This window comes from Strongylocentrotus purpuratus, unplaced genomic scaffold (assembly GCF_000002235.5).
Source record: "Strongylocentrotus purpuratus isolate Spur 01 unplaced genomic scaffold, Spur_5.0 spur5_scaffold_3, whole genome shotgun sequence".
NCBI lineage: Eukaryota > Metazoa > Echinodermata > Echinoidea > Camarodonta > Strongylocentrotidae > Strongylocentrotus > Strongylocentrotus purpuratus.
The window spans coordinates 24,070,671-24,086,391 of NW_022145609.1; positions in this window are offsets into that span (position 1 = coordinate 24,070,671).

The following is a 15,721-nucleotide window of genomic DNA, read 5'->3' on the forward strand; positions in this document are numbered from 1 at the left end:
TGTGTTTACGCTTGAATGAACCGGAGGCATTGTTTGCGGGAGTGCAAGAATCGACTTGCGCCAAAGTTGCTTGTGTGATGTTTGAATAAAACGATTGGGATTTGGGTATTAATCCGGTCTTTGCAGATCAAAAAAACATCCCTAACAAGCTTAATCATGCCACACATATCACATATCAAATATCAAATAACATTTGTGCGTGTGCGTGTGTGTGTTGTGTGTGTTTGTGTGTGTGACTTTTCTTCTGCAAAATGCAATGCATCTCATTTGATAAATTCAATTAATTCTCTCACTTTAATACTTTTGCTCAAGTCGATTTTTGCATATGATTTACCTTCTGGTCTTTAATAACACAGAGTTCAGTGAATATGCGCCTCGTTTGAGTTGCACCTTCAGTTGTCATTCTTTTCAACCGTTAAAAACAAATAATAACCACAGCAGTTTTTTTGTTGTTGGGGGGTTGACTGAACGAGCCTGAACGAAAAATGGGGTACACAGAGCCATCTTTACACAGATCAGTGGCTTGGTTACCTTAAAGGTAATATAAAGTGTTGACATGGGGACATGGATTTGTTTAAAATGTATATATTTGAAGCATCTGCGATCCAACATAAGCGATCGTTATCACACTTGATAAACAAGGCTAAATAGATGAAAATGTAAATAATAAACTCATTATCAAATTGGCTACGGCGCCTTCTCTAGAAATATTTGTTTAAGGAATATATTTTTAAGTACGAACGTATTTTTTGTTAGGATTTGTTTTATCATTGTGATTGGACATTTAGTAATACAGACAGTTCGAAGGATTAAGAGTGCCGAGTGCAATATATACTTACTCCTATACTCTGTGATGTTTCAGAAAATGTGGGCATTTGGTCAGTTACCCCCCTCCCCCCCCCCCCCCCCCCCATCCTCCCCACACACACACACACAATATCAACTTTTCTTTGACACCTCCCTCCATTTGACTGATTGGTAAAATCTAATACAATCAAAGAAAGATAACTACCAAAATTCCTGCTTGGAGAACTGATCTAGCTCTAATTTTAAAGACAGCCCACCAAACCACTAATGTAGGTCTCTTGAAGATGAACCCTAAGGTAAATTGTCAGAATGCCCCAAGACTGAAATACGATCTTGTGAATCCTCAAGTAATTTTTCAGAAGACCATGCAGAATGCCGGAGCGTTTATATGGTCTAAATTATTTTCATGTGGACATCAGAACAGAGCCAAAAGTATTTTTTTCCCCATCATTGAAGAAATTACTGAAGAGATATTTAAAAACAAATTGCATTTTACATAACAGAATTGGTCTTAAAGATTGATCTCTATGGTTTTTCACCTTTAGAAAATGCGATTATTCGAGTTATCGAATCAGTGCAGCTGTGATAGAATGCAACGTAAACAATATCGACCAGGGTCGCGGCTCAACAAATTAATTCATTTTACACACTCAACAGGTTCCACTGGGGTTAGACGTTTTTTCATTTCCCGCCTCCCCACCATTCTACTCCTCAGATAATAGAAAAGGAAGACAGAAGAAGAAAAAAAGGCTAAAAAAGAGGGAGAAAGTGCACACGGTGGGGCTCGGATATTAAAGGTAAAGACCAGTTTTGGAAACGCCCCCCTCTCAAAAAATGAAATGGAAGCTTTGATTACCAATCGTGTGAAAGAATATGTTTTGACTAATAATACGTGATGATACAAATATTGCCGGGAAATCGCCTAAAATTGATTTTTTTTTTTTTTTTTTTTTTTTGGGGGGGGGGGTAAATTATTATATCTATCCAGACCGGATAGATATCGCGCACGTGTCATGTAGTCCCATATATACATCTTTCTGTGTAAAGTGCTTGTATCTTTACCAAGACTGGGTCAAATTTCTTATCATTTTGATGATTTCATAACCTTGCAATACACACCAATACTTATATGCTAGATGATCAACCTTTTCTGATCGATTCCACAACGTTTCTTTCACAATTGAAATCGCATGACCAGAACTGGTATTTACCTTTAAACTATCGTATGGATCTAGTATTCCATGAGTCGTGAATTTGTCTGGTTGCAAGGGACATCTATCCAAAGCGATCCATCGTTGCCAATATTGCCAAATTAATGTTCCAAACCGAATCTCAGTACTTGTATTGCCCTTGTATATAATTTAACCGATAATTTGTTTGCACCCACAATGTTCGGATTTGCATTTGTTTTACAAACTCAGCATGTCATATAAAAGATAACTAATGTCATACTGGTTATTTGTCAACCCAGTTTGGGCCTGGCCTGGGGCACTTTTCAATGTTTATTTTTCTGAGGCAACAAAATTAAGAACACCAAAAAACTCTATACCATTGCGTTCATAGCTCCCAACGCTTAGTGTATTGCAGCGCAGGGGTGGGCGTGGGCAATGAATTTCCCGTTTTCATTTTTTTTTTTTTGTGGTCCTGAAACGGAGGGATTCGCAGACCAGTGTTTTGCCCCCTACATTGTTTCCCTCTATTATTTTCATTATTTAATTTTCGTTCTCTCATAGGGGAGCCGTGGCCGTTTTGTTCACCTTAGTTCGCGTAAGCAGAGTTTGGTGACATTATGAAAATGCCTTATCTCGCCTTTCTTTCTAAAATTGGACGACTTCCAATCACACTAGCATGCACAGGGTGACTATCAACATTAATCTATTAATACCTTGGATGCCATTTCGATGAAGTAAAATAATGTATTTAAAAAGTGATGGCTATCCACTAGGTCCTAAAGCAACTAAAACTATTACGGCTCTGTCGAAAGATCAAATAACCAGATAACAGCATGACTAAAGGATCTAGAGAGGCCTCTATATTTTTCTACATCATGTCTTTGACATTTTTTATATTTCTAGCCGCTGAATGGGACTGAAAATTGGTTCTGAAAGTTTATTGCAACCATATAAGATGCATATATCATGTGGCCCTCAGCCTACAAATCGACTGGACCTTCATCAGGCCAAAAATGAAAAGCGGCTTGTAGGCATGTTTTTTCAACTCCACACGGCCTATCTGCCCATAGATGTTTCTTTAGGATATGTGTATATTTTTTATTCTACCAATGAAAAAGGACAGGTGTTGTCAGTGGAAGCCCCTTGTAAAAAGTAAATGCCCATGCGTCTATCGAGAGAGAGAGAGAGAGAGAGAGAGAGATAGAGGGAGAGTGGGTTTGAAACCACCATGTCAACTAACCATTTTCTTCAAATTAAGAACTTCCTTGCATTATAATTTCGTTTTGGTGGTTAAATCTCAAATGACTCTGAACCTAGTATTATGCAGTTCTGCAGATATATCCAACAATTTGTTTTCAAAACGAAAAAATATTGTGCCTCAGAACTCGTCTGGAAAAAAAATCATCACTCTTTCCCATAATCATGATAGGCCTGTAAGCAGGGTCTTCTACCCATTGTCTTAAAACAATTGTTTAGGTAATTTTATGATTGTAGACGCGCAATTGCATTTTCTAAATAGATAAAACAATTTTCTCAGCTTCCCCGTCATTCTTTGAGTATCTTTCAAATTGCTATGAAAGTTATAACATGGTGTGCATCATACAGTGCGTCCGAGAAAAAACGAAACCGAGAATTATCGATGTTTTATCATAACTTAATCACAATTATAGTTAACAAGTGACACACATTTGGAAAGCTTAGATCTTCTTCTTTCATTTGATGCAACTCAAATGATTCATATCTCACGCATGAGTGATTAAAAGCAATTTGAAGGGAGGAAACCAAAAAGTCATTTGGCGGGCGGTATCTGAATTTTTAAAAGAAAATCAAATTTCTAGAAAGTTCAATTTCTGCCCTTTAAAATACACCTCAATCAGGAGAAATGAGCCAGGAATAACAAAGTTCTGTTTGTTTAAAGTAAGGCTTGCATTTCCATAATTTGATCAAACGAGTTCGTTTTCACTGGCTACCTGCCGTAGCAACAAACAGAGTTGACAAAAGACTTAACTCCGTTTCGTTGACGATCAGCAATGCACACAGAAGACGAAAGACCTGATGGGCAACTGCCCATGCTCATATTTCCTGAAACATCACAGAGTATACAGAAGAAGTATTTATCAATTGCACTTAGCACTCCTAATTCTTTGAACTTTCTGCACTACTAAAATGTCTTGCGCCTATCGTCCAGTTATTAATTAAATATAAAAAATAAGGCAAACTACTTATCCACCATAAAAGCACATTTTGGGCTCAAATATTATATTTTACACACAACATAACTTAGTGAAATTGATATCATCTTTCAGGTATTTATGATTATCCATCATATGACACCCAACCCATGATGACTAGAAGTCTTACTAAAAAACTTACATTAAACTCGATTTAGATACACCAGACTTGTCCTCAATAAACTAATACACATACGCATACAGTTGATACACATAATTATAGCCACAAATGTTGTTTATGTGAAAGTCAAGTATATAACGTTAGGTTGCTATAAATTTTCACGACAAATCATGTTTCTTAGTTAGATTGCGCTTTTAATAAATCCCAATTCTGTAAAAAGAAATTGTTATCAATATGTAGACCATTTTATCATCTTTCATATGACACCAAACTCATGCTATTTTAAGGTTTTCTTATAAAGATATTATTTTTCGTCAAAAGGGCCAGGTTTTTTTTGGACGCCCCCTCCAATTTAGGGGTGACCGCTAGTAAAATCTTTCAAATAAACAAGGTGTGCTTAGTTTGTGTGGTAACGGCAGGCAAACCCCTCTTTTCTGACTTTGGCCCTCCGCTTAGTATTCAACATCAGCTTAACGGTAAAAAGAAAAAAGTATGCAATACCATACCTAAATGTATAATTATAGTCCGGTGTTCACGTTTTAGGGTTTGCACTTATAGTTCATGAATATCAGGTATAATGTAATATACAGAAGCCAAAATATTGTTTCTATTTTTCACTTCAGTAAAATGGCTGTGTGTGTTTTCCCGTGTATTATTTTAGCCAGGGCTATTTTTATCGAAGCGGAACGGAGTAATACCACAATTTGGTCAAGGTTTATACACGTCAGGTTCCCAACAGCTTTCCATTGTAATTACACTCTTTATAATCTATTCAACAAACAAGTGTTCGAGTTGCCGAGCACCCATGCTCTTCAGGATAAAATCAGTGATCATAATTTCTATATGTAAAATCTACCAGCGTGAATATCATTACAAATTATTTCAATCAAGGTGCATTCCTTTCAGCGTGTTGCTTTCAAAATGTTTTTTTTTTCTGTTTTTCTTTTACGGGCCTAGATTTTGTGTGGTGTCCAGGCGCGTCCAGGCCAAGTCAATTTTTCTGCCTTTGTCCGTCAAATCCTTTATTTAACTAAAAAAAAATTCGAAAAGAAAGACACTACATACATAATGGGTTCCATTACACGATTGTGTATCTTATTTCATTAGTCTGCGAAAAAGAAGGGAAAAAAGGGGAAGGGGCACTTTTACAAAGTAATGGGGGCACTTGTCAAAGTAAAAGGAGTTATTTTCATGTAATAAGGGGGTACTTCTTACAAGTTAAAGGGGCTCTGTTCCTATGTACAAGGGGCACTTTTGGGGTAATTGAAAAGGTGGGAGTATTGTACTTTTCCCCTGCCCCATTTGGAGCGCCGCCTCTGCATCAGGTACCTGCTCAATATCACCAGACCGTGTCAAACGGACTCATGCAGCTTGTGTCTTTCATTTTATACGGTTTATCCGTCACTTCTACATGAAAATCTGATGGAACGAAGCACGTTAAATTTGTGCAAGGGGAATTTGCATAAAACTGATTTCTAGATCATTTTTCCCGACACACTGCATGTTTTGGCATCTGTCAAACCGGATTCATGACACATCAGAGACAAACTCTCCTCTTATCTTGCGTAATTTGTAAACGCCTTTATAACACGCTCTAGAAGAGACCTCTCATGTCACTTGTTGCCAGTTACTTTTATTTGAACTGTGCAAGATTATGTGTGAAGCCTTTTAGATCGGCTATAATTGGATAAATATTTCTGAAGAGAGGACTCAACGCCTCACTCAACAATTAATTTCGCATTTAACAGGATCTAGACAAACAGTGAGTATAATATATCATTTTCTCCTCGTTACCTCTAATTTTGTTGATCCAACCAAAAGCAAATATATAAGCTCATCGGAATATAGAGTAACATAAAAACCATGTATATATTGCAGAAAACTTAATCCTTAATAAATATCATAAACAATTTGAATAAATGTTATTAGTATTGTGAGAATGATGAGAAAGTGGACTATACCCACATTAAAATGGCTTTGGTAACGTTTGGAACATCATCTTGTTCTTATTTCTGCTTCATTCGAATTTCATGAACGTTTATCAAAAGTTGTGGAGTAATATCGTATAGATGTCATTCCTAATTGTCGCTATACTTTCCCTTGTATTTAGATAATTTTAGATGTTGTTGCTACTATTATTGAGGTTATTGTTGTTTTAGTTGCAGGCCAAGAGGATATGCCCTGCAAGCTTGCAGGCCAAGAGTCTGACCAACTTTTCACACAACCATTTAAACATTTCATACAGATAAGTCACAGATCACATCACTTGCGCAGTGTTCAATCTGTTACATTTGCAATAGTGTTTTAACTCAAAATGCTATCACTTTTAAAATTCTTCTTGGATAAGTAAAAACAAATGAAATGATATACATATTCAAAAATATATTCAAACTGTTATGAGTATTGGCATAGTCTCATTCTATTACTTTATTCCAATTCTGTTTTCTCAGGATGTTTATGTATATCAGATACTTATATACTGATGTCCTGTAGACAAACCCCATCTATGACCAAATTATTTTCACTCTAAACATACAGCACATAATTTGATCTGCACAATTTAATCGTTTAATTTTATATTATGTTGGTCAAAAAAAAATATTTCAAAAACTTTGATTCTTTTTTGCATGAGATATCATTAGGGAATCTTTGTATGATCATATGCACATAATTATAATAATTGATTTGATTTGATTTGATTTATTGGTTTCTGCATTTTTCCTGCTTTTCATCATACATTTTCATGAACATAATATAGTTTAATACAATATTTTAAGTGTATATAATTTTATACAGAAAATAAACGAATTTAAACAAATATATTGAATTCATAATTAACATACATTAGATGCAGGAGGGCTACAGAAATAAGCAAAGTAGCTTGACGTGCCCGCAGCCCTCAACTTTAATAGATACAACAATAAAAATACAAATAAAAAATAGTGACTTGCAGAGAAGAAAAAGAAAGGGGAGATAAGGAGCGTTGGTAATAATACAATAAATCTCATACATCTGCTGATTGAATGCAGGTTCATTAATGAATGGATAAACGATGCTAGGTCATGGACAATTACACATCATTGTTGAATATTGTTGAATTGTTGACGACAGGATCAATACTTAGACAATAACATAGTTTTAACCGCCTCCTTAAAAGAATACAATGTCCCAATGTTTCGTATTACAATGGGCAGAGAGTTCCAGATGTCTGGGCCGGCGTGTCTAATGGATTTGAGAGCCAATGCGGTTTATGGATTTCTTAAATGGAATATTTCAGTTTGCCTTGTAGGGTAAGAGTGGATGGTTTTATTCAAATTAAAAAATACAGTTCTTATATAATGCATTTTACCTTTGAAAAAGGGTCTCAACACGCTTTCATAGGAAAACTTTCGTTAAAGGCTGAAGGAAAATACATTTCCTTAAATTATGTGGAGACTATTCCATAGCTCAGGGACAGCATTCTCAAAACCACATTCTCCATAACACCTTTGACAACAGGTACAAGATTTCTGCATTGACCTCAGATTTCATGTTAGCCATTACGGCATGACGTAATGATGAATATCAGATGGTATTGGTAGTGGTAATGGTGATGTAGTGGTGCTGATGGTAAATGGAGAAAAAGAAGGAGAAGATGAAGAAGAAGAAGCATAAAAAGAAGAAAAATAAGGAGTTGAAAAGGAGAAGAAGAAGGAAAAAGTAAGATCGTACTGATGATAATATGGGAGGGTTCAGCGTTTGTATGGCATGGCGTTTCTGGTGATAATTTATTACATGAAACATCCAACCTCTAGACTATTAAAAAATACAAAGCGGCTACTGACTACAGGTCTATCGAGAAAAAGAAATCTAAGAAACGAGTACTCTTGACACGAATATAAGAAATACTTATAATGATAGGTTTATTCACAAAGCACATATTTTATATGATTTACCCCTTCTGCCCTTACAAAATTGTGTACTATTGCCCCGACTATAGCTTAGCTGCCATAAATAAGGCGCTAAAGCATTCAATGAACATGTCTCGGAATTTGTTAGTATTTAGACTCGAATTTGAGATCCACTCTGGGCTATGATGTTTCTTTTTCTATCACCTGGGTGGAGAGTGGAAAACGAAGATTTATGTCTTGCAAAAGGAAAGTATAGACGCGGCGGGACTTGAACCGTGAACTATGTGACCAACAGTCCAGTAACGTATTCGCTAGACTACGACACCATGTATTCCAGATGAGTCTCACTTCCCTGCAAAGAAACGAAGGGAATGTCATTAAGTTTGCTTGTTAATAAGCCTTTAGTTAAGTCTAAGTTGACATTATAACCTTGTTTATTCTAAGGCATAAAATAAATGTGAATATACTAGCGATTGTTTTCGGACTGAACTAACATTGCGTAAGGTGTCGAGGTCGAGTGGATACGTCGCCGGACTGTCCATCACAAGGTCCGCGGTTCGAGTCCCGCCGCGGCACTAATGTCATTCGGCAAGACATTTATCTAGATTTGCCACATTCAACCCAGGTGATGTAAATGGGTACCTGGTCGGAATTAATTCCTTGAAATGCTGGAGCGCTGTAATGACAGCTAGGCTAAAGCCGGGGTAATAATAAAAGCGCCTCGGAATATAATTTCTAGATAGACGGCGCTATAGAAATGCCTATTATTATTATCATTACTATTAAGGGCTTTTGACCCCTATTCATTGCTACAGTCCAAACTTTGTTCAAGAGGTCTTTGGCATCACTTTTTGAAAAGGCTGCTGCTCAGTCATCCGTACCAGCAGAGTTATGAATAAGGTTTCATTAGACAGAATATCAATTACTTTTTAGGATGAAATATAATCTAAGGTCACACACGTTATAACTGTTAAAAGGGAATCTGCCAAAGTTGGGCGCATTTTTTTATACGCGCAGTAGAGTGTTTTATTCACCTACGTTGGCGAGTGTGTGTACGAATGCGTGCGTATCTTATACCCCCTCTCTCTCATTCTCTCTCAGCTTGTGTGTATGCGTGATTGTGCGTATGCTTCTCTCTCTCTCTCTCTCTCTCTTTCTCTTTCTCTTTCTCTCTTTATATATATATATATATATATATATGTCTCTCTCCCTGTTATCTTGTCTTCTCTAACCCCGTCTTGCTGAGACGTTGCACTCATTTAAATGCAATCATCTTGCATGTTTGTTTGGATATATATATATATATATATATACTAAAACCATCTTCTGTATATACCCTTCTCTCATCACAACTTACTCTCTATAAGGCCTTCACAAATATATTGTATTGCTCTTTGCGACCGACCCAAAAATCTTAAAATCTGTGGTCGGCTTTTTATTAAAGTTTTTTGTTACCGTTTTTTAGAAGAAAGAAATGTTTACTGAATCGAAAAAAATTATTAAAGCATTCATACAAAATATCAGTCTAAAGAGAGAAAAAGAGAAAAATAATGAGCGACTGACCGACCGACAAAGGTGCTGACAACTACAGGGTAATACAAAATCTGTTTTTTTTGTTTACACCTAACGGGTCTATTGTAATGCAGTTTCAATACTTGCATTTTATCCACTTATCATGGTGAGAGATCGTACAGAACTATACGATGCCCTCATGATAATCCTTTCTTTATTATATAGCGAGGTCATTTTAGGTAGACAGTGGTCTAGAGGTTGGGAATTGTATATCATTGTTATCGTATTGTAGGAAAGTATTCAGTTGCCTTTTTAAAAGAAGTTCCCCTTTTCGTGCTGTTGTCCTTCCAAACTCACCAGCGGCGATTTTGGTCTCTCAGGGAATAACATGGCAATATAACTGCTAATGCGTGATGTGCCTATTTTGGTGTACAAATACTCAGCTGAATAACAACGAACTGCCCCAGGCACTATCAGATTTGTTTCAAAAAAGAAATCAAGTTCATGACTATCCTACCCGACAGGCGTTTTCATACCACCTTCCTAGAACGAGAACACGCTTTGCTCAAATTACCTTAATATATATGCAGCTCCCAACACTATGAACATGACGGACAATGAAAGCGGACAAAATATACAGTTCCTCAGGTAGACAAAGGAACATCCCTTCACTGCTATTATGTAAAAATGTGTAGAACAGGTGAATATGCATGTGACACCTGTTCTACGCACTTTTACATAATAGCAGTGAAGGGATGTTCCTTTGTTTACCTGAGGAACTGTATATTTTGTCCGCTTTCATTGTCAGTCATGTTCATAGTGCAAGTTCTGGAATTCTCTCGACTTTGTGAAAAAGGTTTGTAAGTGTTCATGTATTCAGCAGAAAATCAAAATGTCTTGTCATTCCCGATTCCTGACTATTTTGTCTCCAAGCAGTATACTTTTGTTTATTACAATGAGTACGTAACGGTATGGCCATGTCAACTATGTACATATGAGTATATTGAGAACAAACTACATTGTACTATTGTTTCAATAAGCTTCAGATTTATTCCTTTCCCTTTCCCTTGTCTTTTGTAGTTAATTGTGAGTATTGGTGCACGTACCCCTGTAATCTCCCTTCCCCGGTTTAGCTTGTATTTGTATTTTATAAACCCTACTTAAGTTAATTATGTCATTTGTAGTTTAAGGAGCCTATCCACAACAGGCTCTGTTTTCCATAGGCTCCACCACTATATCTCTTCAGCTCAACTGAAGTTTGTACCATCTTCGATGCCGCCAGGAGAAAATATGTCAGGCATGTGCGTAACTGGATCTTCCTTGCAGATACGTAAACAAAAGATTCCTGCCTAGCTGCAAACTAACGGGCAACTTTCAAAGGGAAATATGCTTTTGTAATGATAAATATTTTTCGCTACCACTCGTTCTTACCTTTACAGGAGGCAAGCGAAAGGAAATGGAGCAAAATTTCCTGAAATATTAATCAAAATTACTCGATTGGGCACGCGTGGGCACTAATCTGACATATAACATCATAAAGAACTGTAAAAATACATGAACAAATACAGCCGGAAGTAATCGGAGAAGTGTCAAATTGCAGGTTGAAGGACTGTAATTTTTTAAAACTATTTTTCACAAATTAAAGATGCCATCATACATTGTAAGCAAATGTCTTGACACAATAAGGCTTTGGTATTCATATTTTATCATCTGTTCAATTTTCCCGTTGTTAGTTAAAATAAAAAGTGAAATATTAAGGATATTTCTTTGGGACAAAAATCACTACTCAAGCTTTTCAATGATTTTGGCGGCTTCAAACCTCGAACATCAAAGCTAACATCACACCAGTAGATTATATTGTGCAACCGTAGAAAACAGCAGCTGCTTGGAATAATTTGTTGCCAGTTGGGTCTCCATCTCTTAAAAATCATTGATCAAACATTCTTTTATTTTCCTCCATAGGTGGAGAAGTTTCACGAAGAGAGATGGGGATAATGTATATCGTGTTTGGGTTCTTGGTTGCCTATGTTCTGCCGTATACATCTGCAGAAAATGCATGTAAGATAATTTTTAAACTTGTATTATTCCACCTCAACTGACCGAGAAAAATGTTTTTGTTAAATATCTGGATGAATATTAAGTATTTCGTCGTCAAAATGTTTCTTACTTGGACTCATTAATATTTGCTTAAACACTTAAATGCTTTTCCTTTTCAATACAAAATATGATGTAGTTGAAACATGATAGAGGACAAATTGCAACAATAAATTCAAAATAAATGATAATTTTACATAACAATGTATAAGTATTGCCGATTTGAAGTTTTAAATACGTACTTCGTAGAAATTGTTAATATCATAATCCGTTAAGACGTGCTCTTTGCTATTGTGGATTTGGTATGGACTGAACTTATTAATTTCTATGTATCTGGTCGTTGTATATATTATTAAATATATATATATAGCACATTTCATATAAATTTGAATAAATGATTATATTTTACAGCAGAAATTGCACACGAACTTTGCGTTTTTTTCCCTAATTAAAATGTTCATTTCATGCAGACGACATCTACCCCGTTTCTCTCTCTCATACCTCGGAAACCGAAATATCGTCCCCAAACTATCCGAGTAACTACGACAACAACCTCAATATCTTATGGCGGGTACAGGCACCCGAGAACTCCCGAGTCGTCGCCACTTTCAACGATGTTTCCCTCGAATATTACTATGATAACCTCGTCGTCGGTTTCGGATCGGGGCCCGATGGTGCCGGATCTGTCGTAATGGCCCGGTTTACTGGTACAAATTACACGTCTGAAGTAAGATCACCTGGTGATACCATGTGGATTTTATTTACCAGTGATGTATCAAAGACAAATCGAGGATTTGATGCGCGCCTGACTGCTGTGGAGCGTCCAGGTAATTATTATGATGATAAATAATATTTGCGATTATTGGCTAATTGTTGCTATTTTTTGCATTATATGTTATGCATAAATGTTTTGTTAATAAATATTATTTTCTATGAATGTATCCCCGACAGTTGTAAGCACATAAATTTCAGCTTTTAGCTGCAGTATGTGCATCATTGTATTCTATATTTTTCGAAATAAACCTTGAAATTAATTGAATAGAAGTATGCGTAGGATTATATTAATTAAACTAAAACATACGAGGAAATAACACACATATCATCAGTAGAAGTCTGTATTTAAAGTCTACACATATGTTGTTATAGCAATATTGTACGAGCAATAATAGAAATAACAATATACCATACAGTATTAGTAGCAGAATATTTAAAATGGCTGCAGTCTGAAAAAAGTAGCCCATAATGTGGAATAGCCTATATATAACTATTGTTACATCTAACTTTGAATTCATTCTAGCGTAACAATATTTTAACGTGTTCCTGTTGTCCCTATCACTTTCATATGCGAATCTCTTTTTATAATGTAAAAAAACGCTTTTATTAATTGTTATTTATATTGTTATTTAATTAAATAACAATACACACAAAACACGATAGATATCCACGGTATAAACAATTTACTCAATTAACTTATATAGAATAAACAAAATATGTGGTACATACCTTTAATAATCAATAACTACGTGATGGCTACAATCATTCAATATTGTAAAAAACAAACAACTAGGTTAGGTAGGTATAACCAAATTATGATTACATTTGCCATTATATCATCGATCTCTATAGACCATTTCTCCCTATTATTCTCTCCTAACTTGAAATTCCAGTTTGCCAAGGTGATGAGTTTCAATGCAAAAGCGGGCTCTGCATTTCTCCTGCGCAAATATGCGACGGCTTCAACGACTGTCTGGACTTTTCAGACGAAGATTCATGTCGTAAGTCACATAAATTAGCTATTTGTTCACCCAGTTATTTACAGTGATGCGCTACCACGAAGAAGGGTCACACGGAAAGAATTAACGAGTTTTTAAAGTTAACTAAGGGCTGGGGATAACATTAATTTTAACTAGTCAAGCTGGCGTAACCTCGGAGTAAGTTGCGTCCCTATAATAAATAACTTCGAGTGAGGACACCCTGCTGACTCCTGCTTGTAGTTATTGCGCTAATCTTAAGATCTGCCGTGCTGTGTAATTTCAAGTTAACTTAAAGTTCCCTGCCAACGAGTGCGTTCGTACGGTAGTTAAATACACTATAACGTGTATGTAACCACGACATTAACTTCAAGTTAACGGACCGTCGTTTGAACATCTCTACTTGTCACTAAGGCGCCCTTTGACGCATTAACATAAATATTGTGTTTGAAATCAGCCAATCAATCCGACAATGAAGGTTTGTTCATGCTATTAAAACATGTTAAGTACATATCCTTTTACATCAAATCTAGCCGAAGCTGGATTTTCATATTGACATATATGCGTCAGCATTATACAAATTTATATTTGTTTAAAGAACTAACATGTTAAAAACAGATAACTATATGCCTAAACATACTGATCTGCCATATGACTTGGTTATAAATTATATTCGTTGAAATATACGTTTTTGCCTCCCGCATCACTGAGATGTATCTTACCTTATGACAATGCTACAATAGTATACAAATGTTGTTACTTCTAAAAATCTTCTTTTTCCGACTTGAAGCGATTTGTGAGGCAGTAAAACTAGAGGTTTGCAGGGAAAGATTGGCTTACAACACCACCATCTTCCCGCATCGCTTGGCACAAAACGCACAGGACGCAGAAAGAAACTTTACAGAAATAGTAAGTTTACACCCACCCCCCACCACCCCCCACCCCCCCCCCCCTCCCGAAAAAAAGGAGAGAGAATATTTTTTTGTTAATGAATAAATACAAATCTAGGGGTGCTCCATTACATGGATCTCGTGGTCTAGTGGATAAGTTAATGGACTACAAAGCACACGATACGGGGTTCTAATAATTTATACTGTCATCTGGCAAAACTTTCATCTTCATCTGTCACTCTCCACCCCGGTGAAGCAAAGAGGTACCCGTTAGGAATTAGTTCCTTGAAATACAAGAGCGCCATAATAGCGCCGGGGTAATAATAGTGGAGTGTGATGAGAGTCAAGTATAACATACACGAGCGCTATACAAGAACCCGATATCCGTATTATCATTTGTTTAAAACTGTTATTGAGATCGAGTTGCTTGATGAAGCACAACCTGACCTCTCTCTTCTAGCTGAATATACAATAATTATGTTTGTAATAAAATACCTATGAATCCTTTCAATCCTTTAATATCAATATTGGACTCCATAGCCTTTGGGCTATTCTTCGCTTCGTTGAAGTTGTAAACATCTTTTATGGTAATTATGGCTATCGCACTTGATAAAGGCTTTAGGCCGGCCTTAGGTCTGAGGTATATTTTGGTTTTCAAATGAAAATGGATAAGACATTTGCATAGTCAAGTATGCGAGAGCTGTGGAATGTGACAGTAGTTATAGCTTTGTGTCGTCGCCTATCGACTCACAATCCCTTTTCACCCGTTTAAGTAGATGGAAGTTAACCTAGAATTACGTTTATAGGTTTAACGGCGAGTATTCGAACGAAAAACAAATTTGAACTTATAATTGTTGGAGCCCTATGCATTTCTGGGATAGTTTTTTTTCTTAAGTACGTGCAAAATTGATTTGTCCCGATTCACGTTATTTGAGAAAGTGACATATTAAAGCTAACACATAAAAATATACAACAAATACCCCGAATATCTGTATAATTATGGTCCCTTCCTCCTCCTCCCCCCCCCCCCCCCTCCCAAAAAAAAAAATAAATTGAGGAAAAACATAATAAAAATCAAACCCCACCTAATAGCATATGTAAGTTTTTTTTAAATACATATTTTTGGAAGGATTAAAAGTAAAAGACGCAAAATTCGTGAGGGAATATTTCATATTGGGCATCTACCTTCCAAATCGTAGGGGACGCCCCGCCCCCTTCGCCGGATTTTGGTGAATGATTACGGCTCTATATTG